Source organism: Bos indicus x Bos taurus, chromosome 23 (assembly GCF_003369695.1).
Source record: "Bos indicus x Bos taurus breed Angus x Brahman F1 hybrid chromosome 23, Bos_hybrid_MaternalHap_v2.0, whole genome shotgun sequence".
NCBI classification, from domain to species: domain Eukaryota; kingdom Metazoa; phylum Chordata; class Mammalia; order Artiodactyla; family Bovidae; genus Bos; species Bos indicus x Bos taurus.
In genome coordinates this window covers 31,247,963-31,265,441 of record NC_040098.1, presented here as the reverse complement: position 1 = coordinate 31,265,441, position 17,479 = coordinate 31,247,963, and the positions used below count along the sequence as shown (strand labels likewise).

General features: G+C 40.3%; 5 non-coding genes across 5 annotated transcripts; 2 read left to right on the top strand and 3 right to left on the bottom strand.

Moving 5' to 3' along the window:
* Positions 1-2,665: 2,665 nt before the first annotated feature.
* Positions 2,666-2,747, bottom strand: TRNAS-GCU. The gene has a single exon. It is a non-coding gene; the product is annotated as a tRNA-Ser (tRNA).
* Positions 2,748-5,870: 3,123 nt separating this feature from the next.
* TRNAA-AGC lies at positions 5,871-5,942 on the top strand. The gene has a single exon. It is a non-coding gene; the product is annotated as a tRNA-Ala (tRNA).
* A 2,374-nt stretch (positions 5,943-8,316) lies between these two features.
* On the bottom strand, positions 8,317-8,388 carry TRNAA-UGC. Its single transcript has one exon. It is a non-coding gene; the product is annotated as a tRNA-Ala (tRNA).
* A 4,021-nt stretch (positions 8,389-12,409) lies between these two features.
* TRNAA-UGC lies at positions 12,410-12,481 on the top strand. The gene has a single exon. It is a non-coding gene; the product is annotated as a tRNA-Ala (tRNA).
* Positions 12,482-15,407: 2,926 nt separating this feature from the next.
* On the bottom strand, positions 15,408-15,481 carry TRNAT-CGU. Its single transcript has one exon. It is a non-coding gene; the product is annotated as a tRNA-Thr (tRNA).
* Positions 15,482-17,479: the final 1,998 nt, after the last annotated feature.

Below are 17,479 nucleotides of genomic sequence, written 5' to 3'. Positions count from 1 at the left end.
CCAGCCTCTCCCATTTCTAGCCTGTGGTTCTCAGACATCTACAGCAGTGACATAGAAACCCAAATAGACACCTTCCTGGAAATGACATAACAAATGGGAGAACCACTTCATCTCAAACACTGACAGAGAATTTAATGATGTAATCATTATGGTCATATCTAGCATCAAGGACCCATTTGTTGTAGCTCAAATTCAGTAACTCACATGTTATTCAAAGTCTGTAAATTACAAGTAATGAAAAATACCTGGCTGGAGGACCCAGGACTCAAGAGAAAGCCAATTAACAACTGCTATAGGGAGGCAGAATCAGTAACAGATACACGAGAGACTGGGAGAACACATGGATACTTATGTGGGAATCTTACCTGCTGTTGGTCTCCCATCCCTTCAGGAAGCTGAAGGAATCCCTGTGGGTATTAACAAGAACTACCTACTTGACCAAAATTGTGTCAAGCTTCTCTGAGTCCTCTTACAAACCATCCTTGGCCTTCCCAGCATTTGGGCAAGAATCTTGCTTAGCCAGTTTATCTAGAATCCCCCTCAGCATCCTTGATATCCAATCAAGCTCCCCTTCTCCACTCTTGATATTTAATCAAATTCTTTGTAGTAATTTCCACCTAATGACTCCTTACTCTGCCCCTTTGGCTATAAACACTCAGTTGCCTCTCTTGTATTCTAGATTGAGTTCAATCTTCCCTACTGCAACAGTCTTAAATAAAGTCTTCCTTGCCCATCTTCCTTCTTTCCTTAACTTCATTTAGTGCAATTTTTCTTTGACAGTTGCCTCAGAGAACTTATAGACATATCCTAGGAAAATTGCTTTTTCAGAAAAAAGATTTAATTCAGGATTTGAAGATACGATCAACATAGAGAATGTGTCCATTGTAGAGGACTGAATGGATTAAAGATAGCCAATTTCCTGAGGATATGAAACAAAATTTTTAATTTTTCCAAGATATGAGAATGTGACTTTGAACCCTGATGGCAGGAGCAGCTTTCCTCGGCTGAATATTTACAGAAATAAAGAGAATTCTGGCTGATTAAATGTAATACATATATACCTCAACCAGATATGAGGCTTTAAGATCAACATGAGAAACATCTGGGTGCTTTATTAAATTACAGATTCTAGAGCACATTCCCTGACATCATAATTTAATAGGTCAAGAGTGAAGCCCAGAATTCTTCATTCGCTACACACACTTGAAGCAGCCTAGAAATCATACTTCAAATTGTTCTCACCTTAAAAAAAAATCAAAATTCAAATTAACTAAAGCAAGGAATATTCTATTTTTACAAGTGTAACAAATATTTTGTTGTAATGAGAGAAATGAAAATTAAATTACACTGCAATATCACTTCCACCTACTAAAATGACAGAGAAACCAAAGTTGGCAACATAGCATATTGGGGAGGGTGAGGGGAGCAAGGACCTCAGACATTACTATCTGGAGTGTACATTAATAAAACTCCTTTAGAGAGCAATTTGGAAGTATGTGTAAATATTTCAAAAGCATATATGCTAGGGCATAGCAAATGCCTTTTTAAAAATTTAATCTTACAGTGTTACAAATACACACATTCAATTTTAAATATATAAGAATAATATAAATATCTATCTATATTATTATATATAAATGTACAAAGTTATTCATTTTAGCATAGCTTATAAAAACAAAAGATGGGGATGGGGAACCTAAATGTCCAATAGAGGTCTGGTTAAGTAATATACAGTAACCCATATGTTGAAATATCATACATCCTTGGAACAGAATTAACTGTTACTTTTTGTGATGATACGGAAACCTCTCCAAGATATATTGATTAAGGGAAAGAGGAAAGACACAGACTAGTGTGCATAGTATGTTATCATTTGTGTTATCTGAGATAAAAAGCTATATTTATTTCATGTGGTATATATTCATATATGCTTAATATGATTCTGGAAGAGATAAAATGGCTATTTGTGGGGAATGTAATTAGGTGGTTGGAAAATAAGAATGAATGCAAAATTTTGCTGTATAGGTTTACATATATGTATACCTTGTATATTTAAAATATTTTAATAATTCTAAGTTAAACTGTATTTCATATATAAAAATTAAATAAAATGATTTTATAAAATAATATAATATTTTAATATATGTATAAAAATACTTTCCCCCAAATTTCTGACAAGATGGAGATGGAGATCACAAGAGAAGCTACACAATACTGACTTTCTTCTCTGTTTTGCTAATGGAGGAATCCTTGGATCTAACAGGAAATATTCTACTGGATGTATTTTCAGTTTTGTCTCTAAGCAGGTGCATACTCTCTTCATTAAAGCAAGAGATCCTTAGTAATGGTTAAGTAGTCTATTGGAAAGGGAGACAGTTTAAATTAGCAAACTTTGTGAAATATTGCAGTACAGCTAAAAATAGGCTGAAAATTTCCTACAAGTACAACATATAATAATTTATTGTGTATACTTCTGTGGATGATTTTAAGCAATGTTTTTCTATATTCCTCAGTTAGCTACTCTTCCTCAAAAAAGCCCCTTGAGGAAGTTCCATTTCAGGTGATGACAAACACCATTAACATGGCAACTAGAAAGCTACTTACTAGCGCTGCTCTCACACAGCAGTTGTTCTGAAGGGACCAAAGAAGTCCAAAGAGAGCCTCACGACGAGGGTGGGATTCGAACCCACGCGTGCAGAGCACAATGGATTAGCAGTCCATCGCCTTAACCACTCGGCCACCTCGTCTAATGGTAACAGAGTAAAATCATGCCTTCATCACTGCAGTTCTACTCTGGAGCACCGTATCAAATTGCCTTTTTTTTTTTTTTTCCTCTTGGTTTAATCCTGATTCGATTCTTGTGATCAGATTTTTAAGAAACATTTCACAGCAACCATAAAACTGAAAATGACTCTTAGAGTGGTCCAGTTACTTGGCATATACAAAATAACCAGGTAAAACCAGTACACTTCGGTACTTAAACACCTAGATCCTTGTTGAACACATGAATAAATGAACATAGCCAGGATTTCAACCCTGATTTATTGTCATGGCTCCAGTCATCTGCCATGTTTTCTCCCAGAGACTAGGGTCCCTCGACCGCTGCACTCTGCAGTCGAAGTCCCAATTACCTACATCCTGATTAGAACATGTCCCAGGATAACTGTTTTCTGGAAAAGAACTAGAAACAATAAAGTTTGTCTCGGGGATTCTTATGTTTGCTTCTGAAATATGCTGGACTGATAAAAAAATCGCCTTCATTTCTGCCTTGTTACCTTCTCTGGGGCTTGGCATTCATCAATCTGTGACATACAGCAACCAGTGAAAAGGTGGTTGGACAAAAGTAGAAAAACACAAGCGTCCTGCTGGGCCGTTTTGGTTATAGAGTAGATTGGAGTCTTAGAGTGCGCAATTGATTTACCGCGGCTGCCACAAACACGGAGAAGGGCCAGGAAGGGAAATCCTTGCTCCTGTAGGAGCCAGGAAGCCTGCCTACTGGTTGTGGTTCTGTCCCACTCACCATGTGGCCTTGGGCAGGCCACTTCACCAGTTCCATACCCACTCTCTCTGTCTCACCTCCACAATTCTCCTCTTTCTCCCGCAGGAGGAAATTGAACTTGACAACTTCAAATAAACCAAGTATCAAGAAAGGCTTCCACTCATTAGGGTTCAACTTCTTTTCTATATTTAGTGCAGAATTTTGGAGATAAATTTGAAAAGACTCTCACATGCCAAAATGCTGTAGCTCTTCCTTCTCATGAAATCTCTGCTTTGGATCTTAACTTATGGCAAGAGTTACCCTCTATTTTCCTTCTCATGCTCCTTTACTGAATTTCATAGAATCTTCAACATACAACATACTCTGAACAAAGTCTGTCTTACTACCGGTTTTGGCCCATAAGGAGAAGGTCAGTTTCAGTTCTGCTCTCCACCTCTCTGCTCTTCTAGTACTAAATATTCACCCCCACAGTTGTATTTCTGTTGCTACCTGTTTTCAGGATAACCTCTCCTCTGCTGATCCAGGTCGGCTTTATGCAATTCTTGCTCTCAAAGTCTCCAGCTCTCAGCCACTCTAGGTAAGACTCCCACATCTAGAGCTCTATGACTAATCACCCTAACCTGCTCCCCATGCAAAAGCCAATGAAGAGGCAAGGTTGGAGGAAAGGAAAGTTTTGGACGCCAGCAAAGAGTGGGGTACGGTCTCCTGCCCAAAGGCCAACTCCTCACCACTCACAACCAGTGGGCAAGAGCTTTTATAGACAGAGGGAAGGGGCTACATGCAGAAGCAGCGCAATCAGCTCTGACAGTCATCTTGGAATTGGTCATCAGTGGTTTGATCAGCATCATCTTGATTGTTTTAAGTACAGTTGATGTTTAGTTCCAGGGCCAGTTTATTCCTGTTTCCTTGAAGCCAATTCTAGGAACTCTGGAAGCTTATGTCATGACTATAGTCTGGTCATCATGTAGTTAACCTCTCTACCTGTTGGGGGTTTCAGTATCTACAAGACAGCTCACAGGATATGGCTCAGAATATTATCTATAGCCCTTGAGAGGAAACTAGGAGTGCAGTTGCTTAGTCTTGTCTGACTCTTTGTGACCCCATGGACTGTAACCTTCCAGGCTCCGCTGTCCATGGAATTCTCCAGGCAAAAATACTGTGGTAGTTTGCCATTCCCTTCTCCCCAAGATCTTCCTGACCCAGGGATTAAGGTCCTTTTAACGACTAGATAATTATTATTTAGTCTTGTTGGACTCTTTTCCTTTGTTTCTGCTTTTTTTTCACTTCTCTAAACTTACTCTTTGGCTAAAGATTTTCCACAGACAAAAGGCAGGCAGAGGACATAGAGGACAAAGACTATAGGGTCTTGTTCTGTTTCAAAGATGTATTACAGCTTACTTTCAAATGGGAGAGAGAGGAAGCAAATGATAAATCAAATGGGGGTAAAATAGTAAGTCACTAACTCTAGATAAAAGGTATATGGTTATTTGGGGGGTATTGTTTCATTTTTTTTTTTTTCAAAATTTTAATTTGAAATTGTTTCAGAGGGAGAGAAACTGCGCTGGACGTGCCCGAGAAATCGAAGGCTGTGAATTGGGGCCGGGCTCACGCTTTAAGATATAGGAGACTCTCCCCTTTCCTAAATCATCCGAGGTACTAATAATTCTTGATAGCTCCCTGATTCCTAAAGGACTAGTCGCGGATAAACAGAAGCCAGTCCTGCCTTGCCTGCTTAAATTTTGTTCTAAGCAACAGCCCAGCCCAGCCCACCCTCGGCCAAGCTCGGCAAAGCAGGAGGACGGCAGAGATTTGCACGAGGTAAATGTTGCTCCTGTGGATGATCTGGGCGCCTACGTGATGCCAGGCACCCAAGCTCATGCTTCCAATTAGTCCTAAGCGTTCCATCCAGGACACCGTGAGCTCTCTGGGATGTTCCCTGCCATCACCACGAAACGCAGGGGATATATCTATATCTATCTCTCTCTATATATTTGGCTTCCGGAAACGCGGATGATTTGAGGGTCTTTGTTTCAAGGAAGGTGGTGCTGGCGCGGACCCGCTTTGACTCCACCTCTGCTCCCTTCCCAACGCCACCTCCTCAGCGGGTACCCCAGCTGCCCAGCTACCTGCTTCGGTCTCCTGAAGCCTTACAGGTGGAAAGGGCAGGAATGGAGGTTGGAGAGTAAGAGATAACAGATGGTCTCTTTTCAGCCTCCTTCCTTTAGAATTTCATTCTGTTGTTTTCGTCTGAGGCCGCCGCGCAGTCGATTTCGCAAATGGGCATTTCCTAGGCAATTTACTAAATCTTTGAGAAGCAAAGGAATAATGATTATAAATCACGAAAGGAATCCAAGGAAAACTGCTCGCAGCTGGGGGTGTAGCTCAGTGGTAGAGCGCGTGCTTAGCATGTACGAGGTCCCGGGTTCAATCCCCGGCACCTCCACCAGTTTTGAGGGGGATGTGCTTGTGATCAAGCCGCTTTTCCTTTCGACTTACCCTTTAAAACCGGGTATCTTCTTTCATTCAGTTTTCTATCTGCACTGCCTTTGTGGTATCTAATTTCTGCCCCGAGAGTGCTACTACCACCAGGAATGTCCAAGCGTTTTTGAAAGATAATTGGCCTAATTTCTTTGGAGTCCAAGTTGAAAGCAGAAAAGAAGAAAGCAGAAAGATCAACAAGAGACTCTCGCTTTTATTCACTTTCTCCTGAATTCTGAAGCGTTCTTAGAACAAAACACACACTGGAGGTGGAATAGTAGAAAAATATCATTTATTTCTTCCTAATGAGCATCTCACCACCCCCTGCTTTGTTTCTTCTCTTGAATCACTTGATGTGGAAGCAGTGGTCCTGTTATAACTGCAGGGTTCTATGCATAGGGAAACAATAAAGTGTTGTCTGTCATCGTATGTGGTGCCTTCCAAGCCTAAACTGAATGCCAGATTGAATGGAGACTGGCTGCTTCAATGAATTCAGACCATTGCCACTTTGCTAAGATTGAGAGTGTGAGAGGTCAAGCATCTAAATATCTCCTTTTGAAAAAATTTCAATCAAAGTAAATGACATGGGCTCATTTCAGAAATAAATTTGAGTGAAATTTATTTCACTTCTACTTTCACAACACAAACAAATATCCCACTGTGTGTCTTAACCAACCTAATAATCAGAGCTGATTTGCTCAGACCAGACCTAGTCTGAAATACTGGCTGAATATATGAGAGGAAAAAAAAAAAATCACTTGTCCCTTTTAAACGTGTTAATTTCTAGGAATTAGTTTTTATTCTTTAAAATAATTCCATACAATATTTTTTAGTAAGTTTTTATGATCTGTATCACCTATTTAAGTCCTTTCAGGTATATTTGTGGTCACATAGATTTAAGTCTTTCGTGACAAAGATATCTACTGTCTTTACTATTTTAATGTTGTAATGGAGGTACTAACCAAGGCATTTAGCATAAAACAGTAATTAGAGGAGTAACTAGTAGATAGGAGGGGATAAAGCTCTCTGTTAGGATTATATACCTAAAAACAACTCCTCAAAACAGAAAAGCTACTACAAATGGACAATTTAGTAAAGAACCTGGTTGCAAAATTACTACACATACTAGTGTTCCTAGACGCAGGCTTTGGAGGATTTTGGTTATTGATTCATTGTTTTGAAAGCTGACAAATGAAGGAAAAGAATCGAGTATTTATACCACCTCTGTATCTGGAGTGTACTTCAGGATAAGCATACAGTTGATGAGGGAAACTTTTTCTCTGTAGAATAATCACTGCTAATACATGCGGAAGGAATTATAAAATTAGATTCAACATTTTGCACCTGATATTACTTTAATGTATCTAGGTCACAATCAGCAATGGGTGCTACAACCATGCGGTAAAATTGGATGGGGGAGCTCTAGAATGCATGGAACAGGCTGACATACCTGAAATCAATGATCAATTTCTCATCACTAAAAGTGAGACCAGTACACATCATATGCCTCTTTCTCTAATAAATATTTGTATTATTTATTTGTAAAAAAAAAAAAAAGTCCAAAATTGAAAGTTAAAAATTTAGTTCTCAATATATATTTATGCTTTATATTTTATATGAAATACATTTTAATTTTTATTTTCATCAAAGAATGGCTTGTATTTCTTTTTTAAAAAGTTTTAATTGAGATAATTGGCATAAAACACGATATTAGTTTTGGTTATATATGGCTTCTGTTTCTTCAAAATCACTGTCAAGTATAGTTTTCTTTCAGCTTCATTGAGGTATAATTGACAAAATTGTAATTATACAATTACAAATTGTAAAGTTGTAAAATATATTTAAAGTGTAAAACCTGATGATATACATACAATTTTCTTAATAGGGAAGAGAGAAGTTTTGTATTGTTATTATTTCTTATAAAATTTGATCATGTCAATAATCACTATGAAAGAGTGGAATAAAAATGAGTCATAAAAACGTAACAATGACTTTTGGTCTACTAGTAGAACAACCAGAGTGGAGCAAATATGGAAGGCTAGTTTTTGAATATATCTTTTTTTCCTTCAAAACCAGCTTCCATAATTGAAGAAATGTTCTAACCTCCCTTGAGAATTCACTCTGCCTGTGCTAATGTCTTTTCTATGGTATATATTATTTAAAAGCAACTGTTCTTGGAGCTACAATCCTTATTAATCAGGGGTGGAGGGGCTTTGAGCAATACTTTCCCCATAACTCAATACACTTAACTTTAAAAGATTCTGTTATTTATGCTTCAGTATCAATCCTTTCAAGGATTAAAGGGTGAGAAGTCAGCTGAGACCGTAGTTCAGCTAAAGTGGAGATGCCAGGGATCGAACCCGGGACCTCATACATGCAAAGCATGCGCTCTACCACTGAGCTACATCCCCACAACCGAAGACACAATTTTTTCCTTTGTTGAGCAGTAGTGAATACGGTTTATGGCTAGACGTTCTGTGCGCTCCTTCAACCTACACTCGTAGAAACATAATCAGGTAGATTTAATAAATACTTATTAAATAATACCATCTATAAATTCCATGTACTTTCCCTTAATATTCTTAGAATTTATCATGACTAATCACGTAGATTTGTTATTAGACTAGATGTTTCCTTCTCTAGCAAGATAGCTTCAATAGGGCAGAGCCTGTACTGTTTTCTCTCCTAACTCTGTATCAAGCCCTTAGCATAGAGCCTTGCAGATAGCGGCCACTCAGTAAAGAGCTGTGAGAAATTACAGGCACAGTCTGTTCAGGATGTATGTTACAGAACAGAGAATCTTCCAGTGAAGTGTGAGTGGGAGAGGAGGATTCACAAATACATATACAAATGATTTCAGTATGACAAGTCCTCCGGCAAGGAAATGCTTATGTAACTATAGTGGCAGACACAAAGTATACCACATTCTTGGCCAGAAATTGATAGCTTCAGGAGTCTTGAAAGACAAGACTTGGCCAAGAGTTGTACTTGAGGATCAATTTGGCCTTGCAGGATAAGTGGCTGTTCTCACATTTCCACCATAGTTCTAAGCGCTAGTGGAGTACGAAACCCAAAGTGCCCAGCAGCAATTTGCTCAGGCTTGTGGTGGGACTATGTTGGCCAACAGGCCTAAGGCAAGAGTTGTGGGTCTGAGATGCATTAGTTGGTTTTATTGAATTTACCCTTGGCAAACAGCCACAGAAAAATGAGATCCAGTTTGTCAATGGATGGGACAGCTCCAGCCTCTCAGTGACACTGAGATATGGATAGTGGACAAGGTGCTGACACAGTGTATTTGATAATTCTGCTGGAGACTGGATGGGTTAGATCTAACATTGTGGACTTCCAAGCTTCAGAACTGCCTCTCTCTGGTGCAGATGATCACTGTGCTTGGTGGAGCAAATCGTTGAGCATTTTTCAGAATTGTTCACAGTCACACCTGCAAAAATCTGTCCTCCTGTTTTTCACCAACAAAAACATAGTCCTTGCTCTCTTTCAGAGGTTTACTTTCAGGATTCAGAGCGCATATTAGGCAGACGAACATTCCTTGCCAGGCCTGTCTACGAATCAGCTTAGGTTGCTCCATTGACTTTCTGGTGTTACTCCTAGCATTTGGAGCTAGGTCACATCTCCATCTGTATCCCTCCTGCCTCTCAACCCTGCTCTTTCCTGCCTTGACTACTGTGCAGGGCATGGGCACAATTCCTCAGCTTCCATCCCACTCTTTCCTCTTGTTGCAGGTTCCTCGGCTTCACCTGGTTTACCTCCCCATGGAGGCCGCTTCTCTACCATTGGAACAAGTCTTGTTCTGTCCCAGTCAAGGTGTTCCTGGGGCCTCCGGAGCACTGGAAATCTGGGAAATACCCAGTACAGTGATAGTGCCCTACCTCTTCCCCAAATTCCTCTGGGTCCTGCTGTGTTGGCAAGAAGGGAGGGTAGGATAACCTGCACTTTCCAAGACCGTGGGAAGGTCCCAAGCAATGTGTTCACCTTGTACATTTGAAAAATTTGCATCCATGAGATATTGCCATAATCAAGTTTTGATTCCAAAAAGGGAGACTGATACACCGGCTGCCACATCCAAAGAGGCAGCAGGTGTGCAAATGATCCACTTCCCACCCAGGCAAGCACTGAGGAAATTGTGTGTTGGATGTAACTCAGGAAGTGTGTCAGGGCCCCAATATGGAAAGAATGGACACACTGGTGGGTCTTATTCCAATCCTTGGAGAATGGTAGTGCCAGGCCATTTTTAGTGGTAGAGTGATTTTTCCAGTGAATTGCAATAAGGAACAAGCCTCAGATGTGATAACTATTACACTATTGCCTAACAGTCAATGTTCCCAAATTCTTAGAGGACCATCCTCCCGGACTTGAGCAGTGCCAGGTCTAAATGCCTAAAGGGTTCCACCTGCGGACTGCATTGACCAGCTCAGAAGGTGCTAACCTTTGTGCTTTTGAATCCAGTTTGTGATGAGTATCAAGGATTCCAATTACTCCCCACAAAAGAGGAATTCTTTGTAATTTTGGTCAAAAACTGAGTGATTTAGACCTTGTCCCTTGTTTCTGATCTATTGGAGGCTGAATAGTTGAGTGAAGAAGTGTTGTTGCGGTCCCTTCCTTCTTTCTTTCCTTTGTCCCTTGTTTCAATTGGTAGTAGAGCTTGTTCTCACGCATGAGATTTGGGTTCAATCTCTGGTGTGTCCATTTGTGTCCCATTGCAAAATAGTCTTTACCTGTAGATGTGTTTTATTTAGGCTTTTTGCTTTTCTTAACCTATTCTTACTCATCTTATCTTTCTCTCTCCTTCTCTTCCTATAGCTAGTGGCTATATTCTCTAATGTTCAGAGGCTTTCAAATATCAAGAGAAATTTTCTGCTGTTTGTAATTAGTATACAACTCATTCATTTTTAAAAATTAATACTTCAGGATATTCACATACTATTTTCATAATATATAAGAAGCTAAGTTAAAAAATTTAGATACCCCATACACATTTAAACATTTAGCATCTAGCTATAAAAATTCATGCCTAATATGTTAAATTATTTTATCTGTAAATGTTTTCAAATTTTTTCTCTCATTTTATTACAATGAAGTTTAACAGTACAGAAAAGTTACATGACCTTTGTGGATCTATTTTATCTTTAAATGTTGGAAACACCTTACTACTGTGTTATTGTCATAGTATAGTAATGAAGCCGGAGAAGGCGATGGCACCCCACTCCAGTACTCTTGCCTGGAAAGTCCGATGGACGGAGGAGTCTGGTAGGCTGCAGTCCATGGGGTCGCTAGGAGTCGGACACGACTGAGCAACTTCACTTTCACTTTTCACTTTCAAGCATTGGAGAAGGAAATGGCAACCCACTCCAGTGTTCTTGCCTGGAGAATCCCAGGGACTGGGGAGCCTGATGGCCTGCGGTCTATGGGGTCGCACAGAGTCGGTCACAACTGAAGCGACTTAGCAGCAGCAGCAGTAATGAAGCATCATCAATACCTCACAACAGTGCTTCTCAACCTTTAGCATACATCAAAATCACCTCTAGGGTTTTTAACATAGATTATTAACTCTGGACCCACATTCCCAGAGTTCCTGACTCATGGGTCTGCGGTGGGGTCTTAGAATTTGTATTCTTAGCAAGATCCCAGAAGATACGGTTGCTGCTGGTCCAAAGACCACACTTTGAGAACCACTGTCTCACAATGAAATCTGTTTCTAAAGTGTTGTAGCCTAGATTTACATTTGAATCTTCAGCATCTCTCTTACAATCTTTTATTTCACAGGATATAGGTAGGTTTCCTCACCCAAGCTACTGAGTAGGATTTTCCTTCTTGGACCAGGCTGAGATTTATATGCATACTGACTGTGGATAATTCCAAGCCTAGAACCTGAGATCGAAAGCAGCCTGCAGGGTGGCTGTCTCACAGTTCTTCCCCAGATTACAGTTTGGCTTTGTATTTTGCTGTGTTGTTGCTATTTAGTCACTAAGTCATGTCTGACTCTTTTACAATCCCATGGACTGTAGCCCTTCAGGCTCCTCGGCCATGGGATTTCCCAGTAGTGGGTTGCTATTTTCTTTTCCCTTGTACTACAACAAGAAATGTCCCAGTGCTTTGCTGTATTCATCTATGGTTCTTTTTTTTTTTAATATCAGTCTTTCCAAAAGGCACTTGATCTGAATGACTTTTATGCATGGTCCTGCTGGGGTAAAAGCCAATTTTACAGTTGCTTGTTTTAAACCGGGCCTTGTCAGATTCAAGAGAATCTGAAGGCTTTAATGAGATTGATTTACGTAAAACATCTTTCCGACATTTAAGTCCTCTAAAATACTTGCACAACAACGTAAAATACACGTAAATGTTTTTTATGCGGAAAGTTGACCGCATATATTCATAAAGAAAAGTACCTGGGGGCCGCACTAAGTTTACAGGTTTGGGGATGTAGCTCAGTGGTAGAGCGCCTGCTTTGCATGCATGAGGCCCCGGGTTCGATCCCCGGCATCTCCAGTCTGTTACTGAGTATCTACTCAGTGGTGTTTTTACACTTTGGATAAACAGACAAAGTCGCTCTTCGAGTTTTGGATATTTCTGAGCAATTTAAAGTTTAAGCGATACTCTGCTGAAAAAAATGTACCTTGCTTCGATTGCCAAGGTCCCATCGGACTGATCCTGTAACTCTTTTGGAGGAGGTGAGAAGTGGGAGGGGTCAGAGAGCAAATCAGCCTGAGGCAAAGACTAAGTTGGTTTCCACTCCCGTCTTTTTTTCCCAAAAAACTCTTTGACCTTTGTCACCAGAGCTTCTGTCTTAGTAGGTCATAAACAAACATTTTATTTCTCATTCCATTTTAAAAGAGATCGTAAAAGTACACTACTGGTATCAGTTCAGTTTAGTCGCTCAGTCGTGTCGGACTCTTTGCGACCCCGTGGGACTGCAGCATGCTAGGCTTTCTTGTCCATCACCATCTCCTGGAGCTTGCTCAAATTCATGTCCATCGAGTCGGTGATGCCATACAATCATCTCATCCTCTGTCATCCCCTTCTCCTCCTGCCTTCAATCTTTCCCATCATCAGGGTCTTTTCAAATGAGTCAGTTCTTCACATCAATATTGACGTTTCAGCTTCAACATCAGTCCTTCCAATGAATACTCAGGGTTGATTTCCTTTAGGATTGACTGGTTGGATCTCCTTGCAGTCCAAGGGACTCTCAAGAGTCTCCTTCAACACCACAGTTCAAAAGCATCAATTCTTCAGTGCTCAGCTTCCTTTATAGTCCAACTCTCACATCCATACATGACTACTGGAAAAACTACAACTTTGATTAGACGGACCTTTGTTGGCAAAATAATGTCTCTGCTTTTTAATATGCTGTCTAGACTGGTCATAACTTTTCTTCCAAGGAGAAAGTGTCTTTTAATTTCATGGCTGCAGTCACCATCTGCAGTGATTTTGAAGCCCCCTCCCCCCACGCCAAAAAAAAAGCCTGTCAGTGTTTCCACTGTTTCCCCATCTATTTGCCGTGAAGTGATGGGACCAGATGCATTGATCTTAGTTTTCTGAATCCTTGAGTTTTAAGCCAACTTTTTCACTCTCTTCTTTCATTTTCATCAAGAGGCTCTTTAGTTCTTCTATGAATGAAGCAGGGCAAAGGCTAATAGATTTTTGCCAAGAAAATGCACTGGTCATAGAAAACACTGTCTTCCAACAACACAAGAGAAGACTCTACACATGGACCAGATGGTCAATACTGAAATCAGATTGATTATATTATTTGCAGCCAAAGATGGAGAAACTCTATACGGTCAGCAAAAACAAGACCGGGAGCTGACTGTGGCTCAGATCATGAACTCCTTATTGCCAAATTCAGACTTAAATTGAAGAAAGTAGGGAAAACCACTAGACAATTCAGGTATGACCTCAATCAAATCCCTTACGATTATACAGTTGAAGTGAGACATAGATTCAAGGGATTAGATCTGATAGAGTTCCTGAATAAGTACGGACAGAGGTTCGTGACATTGTACAGGAGACAGGGATCAAGACCATCCTCAAGAAAAAGAAATGCAAAAAGGCAAAATGGTTGTCTGAGGAGGCCTTACAAATAGCTGTGAAAAGAAGAGAAGCAAAAGGCAAAGGAGAAAAGGAAAGATATAAGCATCTGAATGCAGACTTCCAAAGAATAGCAAGAAGAGAAAAGAAAGCCTTCCTCTGATCAATGCAAAGAAATAGAGGAAAACAATAGAATGAGAAAGACTAGAGATCTCTTCAAGAAAATGAGAGATACCAAGGGAACATTTCATGCAAAAATGAGCACAATAAAGTACAGAAATAGTATGTATGGACCTAACAGAAGCAGAAGATATTAAGAAGAGGTGGCAAGAATACACAGAAGAACTATGCAAAAAAGATCTTCATGACCCAAATAATCATGATGGTGTGATCACTCACCTAGAGCCAGAGATCCTGGAATGCCAAGTCAAGCAGGCCTTAGGAAGCATCACTATGAACAAACTAGCGGAGGTGATGGAATTCCAGTTGAGCTATTTTACCTCCTAAAAGATGATGCTGTGAAAGTGCTGCACTCAATATGCCAGCAAACTTGGAAAACTCAGCAGTGGTCACAGGAGTGGAAAAGGTTAGTTTTCATACCAATCCCAAAGAAAGGCAATGCCAAAGAATGCTCAAATTACCGCACAATTGTACTCATCTCACACACTAGCAAAGTAATCCTCAAAATTCTCCAAGCTAGGCTTCAACAGTATGTAAACCATGAACTTCCAGATGTTCAAGCTGGATTTTAAAAAGACAGAGGAGCCAGAGATCAAATTGCCAATATCCGTTGGATCATAGAAAAACCAAGAGAGTTCCAGAAAAACATCTATTTCTGCTTTATTGACTATGCCAAAGCCTTTGCGTGGATGACAACAAACTATGGAAAATTCTTCAAGACATGCGAATACCAGACCACCTGACCTGCCTCCTGAGAAATCTGTATGCGGGTCAGGAAGCAACAGTTAGAACTGCACCTGGGGCAACAGACTGGTTCCAATTCAGGAAAGAAGTATGTCAAGGCTGTATATTGTCACCCTGCTTATTTAACTTCAATGCAAAGTACATCATGAGAAACACTGGGCTGGATGAAGCACAAGCTGGAATCAAGATTGCTGAGAGAAATATCAATAACCTCAGATATGCAGATGACACCACCCTTATTATGGCAGAAAGTAAGAACTAAAGAACACCTAAGTAGTAGATCCATACGATAGACCATTAGTAGAGAGCCTGAGAGTCATTGAGAATACATGTGCAATGAGAACAGGTTGTGGAAATAAAAAGTTCCAATCAGTGAAGTTGATCTACCTTTAAGATGGTATCAGACTAAAAATTCGAATTTGTTGTTAAAACTAAGGTTTCAATTTTGAGATGAAAAACCAGCAGGCCCCGCTGGGATTCGAACCCAGGATCTCCTGTTTACGAGACAGGCGCTTTAGCCAACTAAGCCACAGAGCCAGCTATTGAAAAGCTCAAACTTCCTTTCTGATCAAATGCTACTCGATTAGGTGAAAAGCTGTGTTAATTAGAGTTACTATTCACTCCGTGGATAGAAGAGACGGGCGGCTCCATGAAGTAGCAAAGAGTCAGACACGACTGAGCGACTGAGCGCACAGCCACACTGCTCACTCTCTTCTCGAATAAATCGACCTTATAGAACAGACAAACCCGCGAAGAAGACTCCTGGAACTTAAGCAACAAAACACCTACTTGCTCTCGCACCATAACGGAGAAAATGTACTGAGAACAACCATGGAGTGGAAAAGAATGGATACGAGCTGAGTGTTCATTGTTCAGGAAGCGGCTTCTGTAAGTGAGGCCAGAGACGCTCTTATATTTCACCGGATTGTAGTAACTTAGAATCCTTAAGTGAGTGGATATTCTAAAAGTAGACGGAAAGGCTCTTCTAGCAAAATAGGTCAGTTAGAACTTCAGTCCAATTGATGCCATTCCTGGTTGTTAGGAGATGGCACACTTGCGCACTGAAAAACAAAACAAACAACCCCAAACTTCAAACACATTCAGACTCCGCTAACAGCTGTCAGCTTGTGCTCGCTCTTGCTTCAGGAAGCAGGAGACTGTCAGCATGGAGGTGGTTAGGTCAGAGTTCACTTAACGGTTTTCTGATTCAAATCCCAGGAGCCTTTGCCAGCCCGAGGCTGGGGAATGGCCTCCGTTCCTTCAGCTCCTAGAAGGCGCACAGACGGAAAAAAATACTGGCTTGGCTTTGGGAGGCATCAGACTCTTTCTTCTCTATATCGCCTTCTTCAAATGGATGTTCTTTAATATTAGTATTTTCCACATGGACCCTCAACTTGTAGAAGCTAAACAAACATTAACTGATTGTACAATCACGAAACTAAGAATCCATTCTTAAACTGTTAACTCTTGCATCCTGATTTTCTGCCTTTAATTGGAGTAAGATCAGTGCTGAAAGGGAGTGATTTCAACTTAGCAGATGCCACTGTGCATCTACCCAGCTTCCAATGCCTCATCAAAATACAAAATGGAAGGACTGCAAAATTCTTTATTTAACCACGTAAAGGCTGAAAGGAGCTCTGAATGATAAGACCTTTGAATCCCAAAGTCTTATTGCTTTTTTGAGTCAAATGTTCTGATATTGCCATTTTATATCCTACTCAGAATGTTTTTCATGGCTCAGATGGTAAAGCATCTGCCTGCAATGCGGGAAACCCGGGATCGATCCCTGGTTCGGGAATATCTTCTGGAGAAGGAAATGGCAACCCACTCCAGTACTCTTGCCTGGAAAATTCCATGGATGGAGGATCCTGGTCCATGCGGGTCTCAGAGTTGGACACGACCAAGTGACTTCACTTTCAGAATGTTTTTTATAGTGAATATAAACGTTTCTTGCTAACCAGGATAGTCACTTTTTAATCTAATCTATACTAACAAACTTCCATACTTAGGACTACACTTCTACTCCATTTATAGTTACTTTTATATTTTCTGAGTTTGGGGAACAACACCTTCAGAATAATAATGGGCTAGGAATCATGGTGCTTCTGAATTCTAGTTAGCTGAATTGTTCAGGATCAGGACTAGGTAAATTTCAGTCTCAGAAGTACTGTTGGGAGGACAGCATTTAAGGTGAAGTATGTTCAACAAGAGTGATATTACTTTGTACCTACTAGGTGTCAGGTATTGAAATCAGCTCAGTTCAGTCGCTCAGTTGTGTCTGACTCTTTGCGACCCCATGAACTTTCCTGTCCATCACCAACTCCTGGAGCTTGCTCAAACCCATGTCCATTGAAATCAGTTGTATGGATACAAGTAGGTACAAGATGGCCACAGATGATAGAAAACGAAACAAGAAATTTTAATGAACATCAAATATCATAATAAAAGAAGTACAAGATGACAGATGAGCAGCTAACAAGGAGGTGTCAAACATACCAGACGTATAATAAAAGGGGGGGGGGGAAGACAATGACT